The sequence below is a fragment of the Manacus candei genome, unplaced genomic scaffold (assembly GCF_025592945.1).
Source record: "Manacus candei isolate 608988 ecotype Guabito, Panama unplaced genomic scaffold, ASM2559294v1 h1tg000015l, whole genome shotgun sequence".
In the NCBI taxonomy this organism is placed as follows: domain Eukaryota; kingdom Metazoa; phylum Chordata; class Aves; order Passeriformes; family Pipridae; genus Manacus; species Manacus candei.
The window spans coordinates 1,695,608-1,702,062 of NW_026138063.1; positions in this window are offsets into that span (position 1 = coordinate 1,695,608).

The following is a 6,455-nucleotide window of genomic DNA, read 5'->3' on the forward strand; positions in this document are numbered from 1 at the left end:
CCAGGGCTTGAGGGGGACCAGGGAAGTCTGAGGGGGATACAAGGGGGACTTGAGAGTGGCCGGTAGTGGTCTGGGGGGAGCTGGAGGGGCTTGAGGGGCACTGGGGGTTCTGAGGGCAGTCCAGGTTTTCTGAGGGGGGCTGGGGGTCCTCAGACAACCCCTCAGCCAAGAGCAACGTCTGTGTGAGGAGAAACTGCTGCTCCCAGACAGATGTGCCACTATAACGACACAGATCAGAACAAACATAGGTAATTATGTGGAAAAACACACTTAGCTCCTTCTCAGCGTTACAACAACTCAACACTTCCCAAAATTACAGAGGCTCCTTCAGACCCAGACGTGCTTTCCCTGGGACACAGCTGAAATATTCCAAAAGCTGTGCACAAGAAGCAGAGGGAGGCATTCCTCCCTGAAATAAATCTCACTGAGTGAAGCTTTTTGGAACCAGTGTGGTCATATCTCTTGTAACGGGAAGAAAATGAACTGAGACAGCGGCCAGATTCCCTTAGGATGGTTTTTGGGATACAAGTGGGCTTCTTGCCTTGCTGGTCCTGGAAGCATCTCTTGGAGACACTGAATGCAGTAAAATGTAAAAGACTGCAACCCTTTCTGTGTTAAAAATGCTCGGTTTTAATGATCTACTCTGTTACCATCCAAGCAAATGGGTATTTGCATGTGCAGCTGGGAGTCTATTTTTATGCTTCTGGACGTGTATTGGGGAATATTTCTGGGCTGGGACCTCAGAGAAGTGAATCAGAACTCTGGTTAAAGACTTAAACTGTCTCCCGTGGAGCTTTAAGTCTCTTTTTATTACTGTAATGCTTTTTCATAGAACTTGTAATTCAGTATTTCTGAGGCTGCCCTCAGTGAGGGAAATTACTACAATTTTTACATTATTATAACTATTGCAATAAAGGTATAATATCATTCTTTATAAAGCTGTTTTCTGTGACACACAGCTCAATAAATGGTCCTAATTTTGTTTGAGATCATGATTTTTCTTCCTGAAATAACTTCTGTAATTAAGAGTTGGTATCTTCACATCCACACAGGACAGGCTGCACTGGGGTTGGAGCAACCTGGACTAGTGGAAGGTGTCCCTGCCTGGTGTAAAATTTAGGAGAGGGAGCAGGCTAATTTTTTCCTTATTGGGACACTTGCCATGTTTGTCTCCGATATTTTCTGTTTGGCTGGAAGGAACCGAGATCCGGCCTTTCCTCATTTACCCTCGCTGTGATGACAGCTCTGATATTCTTTTTAAAATGAAATCCAAAAGGGTGAGCGATTCTCCCCAGCTGACACGGGAGGGGTTTGGGCAGTGCCGATTGTTTCCCGATGTTCCCTTCGTGCCCTCGCAGCACAGCCTGGATGCAGGATGAGCCCTGAGGATTTCCTGGGAGCAGGGGTAGTGCAGGCCCACGGAAGGGAAGCAGGGAGGTGGAGCAGGATCGGCGGTGAGAAAGGCTTTGGTGCAGGATGTGAGGAGGGTGGGGTGGCAGGAGGTGAGGGCTGAGAGGGCCCAGTCCCTCCCGCTCCCATCCCTGTGCTCACGAGCTGCAGCTGCCCCAGGGAAGGAGTTAAACCCACCCTGCACACAGGCTTCACACTCACAGCTCTGCTGCTTTAGGTTTTGGGGGAGTTCAGAGGCTCAAGCGAGAGGTAAGAGCTTAAAAAGAGGTAAAATCTTGTAAATCCAGCTTTGTCTCTCCCGCTGGAAAAGCCTGCAGTCCCCTGGAGGCTCAGAGCTGAGCCCTGCGGCGCTGACCCCATCCGTGACTCTCCGTGCCCTTCCCTTTCCCTCGGGTTCCCCTCCTTTTCCTGCTTTCTGGGTCAGCCCCGCGGGCAGTGATAGGGCTGTTTCCTTCCTCCCGAGGGCAACAGAGGGGCTGTGATAGCCCAGGGTCGGGGTGACAGGGGCACAGAACCCGCGTCACAAAGCAGGGACAATCCCGGGGCAGTTTCCTAACATTTCTGCGGGGATTATGCTGCTGTAATTTGCTGTTGATCCAACGTGACTCTGGATTTACAAAACAATTTGACCCGAGGAAAACGAAAGCTCAAATGCTGAACAGGTCCAGGGTGATGTTTGTAAACATGGACAAGACTAGTTTGTAAACATGGACAAGCACAGCTTTTGTGCCTCCACAACATTTAGAAAAGGCACTTTCTTTAAGCCCTGTGTTTTTTTGACCCTTAAAAGCTGGGAGTGCATCCTCCAGCAGCCAGGCCTCAAGGTAGGCTGGTTCAGGCTCTTGGGTGCCAGCAAAATGAAGCTCTACAGTGTGCAAGATCTGAACAAAAGGAGCTGAAGTGAGTGATCCGACCTGTGGGAGGAGTCCAGAGTGACACCAAGTTGATCAGAGGGCTGGAGCAGCTCTGCTGTGAGGAAAGGCTGGGAGAGTTGGGATTGTCCAGCCTGGAGAAGAGAAGCTTCAGGGTGAGCTAAGTGTGGCCTTCCAGTGCCTGAAGGGGCTACAGGAAACATGGAGATGTCTGTTGACAAGGGAAGGAGTGACAGGACAAGGGGAATGGCGTCCCACTGCCAGAGGGCAGGGTCAGATGGGATATTGGGAAGGAATTCTTGGCTGTGAGGGTGGTGAGGCCCTGGCACAGGTTGCCCAGAGAAGCTGTGGCTGCCCCATCCCTGGAAGTGTCCAAGGCCAGGTTGGATGGGGCTTGGAGCAACCTGGGCTAGTGGAAGGTGTCCCTGCCCGTGGACTCATTGGGCTTTAAGGTCCTTCTAGCCCAAACCATTCCATGATTCCATACATTCTAGTTAGCTACAGTCTGGTGTATGTAGGCTCTGTCCTTCTTTAGCATTTTTTCCCTCTCATCCCAGTTAACCTGGTCCAGGCTCAGAGAGGACTGGTGTCAGTTCCTGAGCCTCTCTCACTCTTCCCTGCTCTGTTCCCCTTCAGAAACCAGGACACTCTGGGAGAGTTCCCAAGTTTGCATTACACTTTGTGTCACAGCTGACTTGGACCCTTTGGAAATGGAAATGAGGGTTGTTTCAGGCAGCTGCTCCACAAAGCATTCTGAGGTTTGCATTTTCTCTTTTCATACATCAAATGCTTGTTTAGAGGCCAGTTATTGCTAATTTGCTTCATATTTGAAGGCTATTTCTATAGCCTTTGGATAGAACAGACCTCACTGGCTCATAATCACTACCAGATGACTGTAATGGCATACAATGAATTTGGACAAAATTCAGTTTATTTTGTTGTGCAACTTTTCCACTTTTATCTTCACCATCTTGCTATAATTAAGAACAAGCTCCGTTACTTGATTTTAACTGAATTGTTTAGGGCTTTATTTTATTCTGATCGATAATTGTGGCTTGATTTAGTCTCTATAATTAATCCCAAGATCTTATTTTTAATTAGTTTCCAAATATTTTGCTGGATAAATCAAGGATGGTTGATCTTCTAATGCATTGCTGGGCTGACCTTGCCTGTAGGCACAAAAATATGTGTGTTGGTTTAGTATGGCTCATTTTTTTGGGGGTAATTTGGCTTCTGATTATTTTTAAATCATGGACAGAACTTTTTTTTTAAAGGGAAACATTTATGTTCAGTGTCAGCAGAGACAGACCCCAATCTTTTTACAAAAGGGCAAGTTATGTTAAGGCCAAAATAATTCTCTTATGTTTCAACATGTTTTCTAAAAACCTGTTTATTATATGATTGGCCTATGGGGAAGTTTGTTATAGCTCCATAGGGAACTAGGAAAAGATAAACAAGAAGAAAGAAAGCAGATGAAGCCTAGAAATAATCTCTGTGACAGGAATTACCACCAAGGCCTTTCACTTGGCCTCCTGTTACACTTCTGGTTTTGACCAGAATTGTTAGAGTAGGAAATGAAAAGTGAAAGGACATGAAAACCATCACTTAAATGCTGTATTTTGGGTCAGAACAGGAGTGATCACAGAATCCCAGAATGGTTTGGGTTGGAAGGACCTTAAAGCTCAACCAGTCCCACCCCTGCCATGGGCAGGGACACCTCCCACTAGTCCAGGTTGCTCCAACCTGGCCTTGGACACTTCCAGGGCTGGGGCAGCCACAGCTTCTCTGGGCAACCTGTGCCAGGGCCTTCCCACCCTCACATTCCTTCCCAATATCCCATCTGACCCTGCCCTCTGGCAGTGGGAAGCCATTCCCTTGTCCTGTCACTCCAGAGCTTTGTAAATTGTCTCTCTCCATTTTTCCTGTCGGCTCCTTCAGGTCCTGGAAGGTCACAATTGGGTTACCCCAAACACTTGACTTGTCAGGGACAATATTTATGTCTGTCAGGAGGGTCTGGTTGCCCCTTCTGGCCAAAAACCTGCAGGTTGGTTGGGGCTGTTTCCATTAGTTTGTATATTTGTATGTTGGTTTTACAATGTGTGCCCACATCCTGTAAAATTGAAGAGGCACAAATAAGTTCCAGAGCTCTCTTAACTGTGCCTGCTTTTCCAGTGGACTCTGCATTAGGATTTCTGCTCTCATTGCTTGGAGGCTCCTCCAGTCCAAAAGTTTGATGGTGTGAGTCACCTTTAATGTCCCACTGTATCCCCTTTCCCTCAGGTGTTCAAAGCCACGAGGAGTTTAATTAAATTTTCCCTATCTTTAATGTATCAAATCAATCCTTGTACAGTGTCAGACATTTTGTGCAGAAGAAACCCTTTGGGGATCCGGGGAAACAGAGAAGCACAGAAACTCTCGAGCACGTGAGCATTTACAGGATCCTGTTTCATTGTACTTCCCAAATTAAGTTTTGCTAAAAAATCAGAATATTTATGAAATGACCTAAACCCAGGGAAAGTGAAAGGACATGTGTTCTAAACAGGGGGGGTAAATAATTGCAGATTATCACTGTTACTCTGGCATTGAAAAGAGACACAGAGCATTTTGTGAAGCTGTTTGGATCGTTTTCTTTTGCTTCTGGAACTGGTATGGAACAGAGAAATTGTTATGGACAATTCAAACAAATCCAGCAGCAAACAAATCCCTCACATGCCCAGAGATACCATCACCCAGAATAAACAGGAGCAATAAATAACACCTATTAATAAACTGCAGTCACCCCCCTGCCTTGTTTTAGGGTAACAAGTGGATCTGGGGCACATGCTCGGGCCTGTTTAAAAACAAACAGCCATTAAAGCAGCCATTAGAGCTGAAATGCTGGTTGGAGAACGGGCCTGTTGGAGTGTTCTGTGGCTGCCACAGAGAGCTCAGCTGGGATGGTGGTTGTTGGACACCTCTTGCAGCACTTCTGCCTCTCCAGAGATGTTTGGCCAGTGCTCCAGATCCCAAAAACGAAGCCTCTCGAGCACTGCCTAAATGAAATTCCTGCTGGTAGATCCTGGTGGATGCTGAGACAACACCTCTCACCCCCTACAATTTTAATTTGTTTGAGTCAACATTTACTTACCTGACAGCAATAAACCCCCCCTTGATGAAATACGGGCTTTTTTGACACTGATTTTGTAAGGATTCAGTTCATGTCACTGTTAAACGGCGATTGCAACACAACAATCACTCCTGAAGTGTTCCGTTGCCGTGTTTAAAGAAATTAAACTAAATATTTGCACAACGAGGTGATGACTCAGGGGCTGTCCCAGAGAAGGTGAGGACAAGCGAGGGAATTGTTGCTGAATTCCAGGGCATTGTCTCACAAACCACCTTTCCTGCAGGGTGACGTGTTTGGAAGGGCCCATCAGAGACCAGGCACATTTTCGGTGTCTCGCTCGCTGTCCCCTCCCATTTGTCCCCTCTCTGTGCCCACTGTTCCCTCTGCAGTGATTGTTTCCAGGGATCTGCCCTCTCTGGATGCTGAGCTGGAAGATCCCTGGTGCCTGTAACTGAAACCCAAAATGACCAAACCACCCTCAGAAGCCCAGGTGGGGACAATCCTGCACTGTCACTGAACAGACCTAAAAGGTGCTCCTAATATTTGTTATGTCATGATTTCTGACATCTCTCATCAAACACACACCAATATTCCTCATTGAAACCTTCCCTTGAGTATCTAGGGGTGGTATTTAGGCTGGAAAACAGGTGGAATTTATGGTTAATTCTCCAGGAAGAAGTTGTTTTGTTGCATGGAGATGTTTCAGAGATTTATTAATTTATCTGTCGCATTTTTTCTTCTCATACCAAATGTTGTACTTACTTTTTAAATGATTTGCTGAATGTTAAACACTATAACCTGCATTAACATTAGTGTATATATATGTATTATTCAGAGGTTGGGCTTGATGTTCATGGAGGTCTTTCCCAGCCTTAATGATTCTGTGACTCTATTACCCAATTTTCAGCTCACAGCTATAAGATGGTGTGATGACAATGTGCAGATCCCCAAATTTACTTCTCTGAAGGACTTTCTGTAACACCAGGTGATGCAGTTCTGAAGCAGATGGACCACCTTGAGAGCAAGAAAGGCGAGTTACTCTTCAGGATCTTCTAAAATTATTTCAA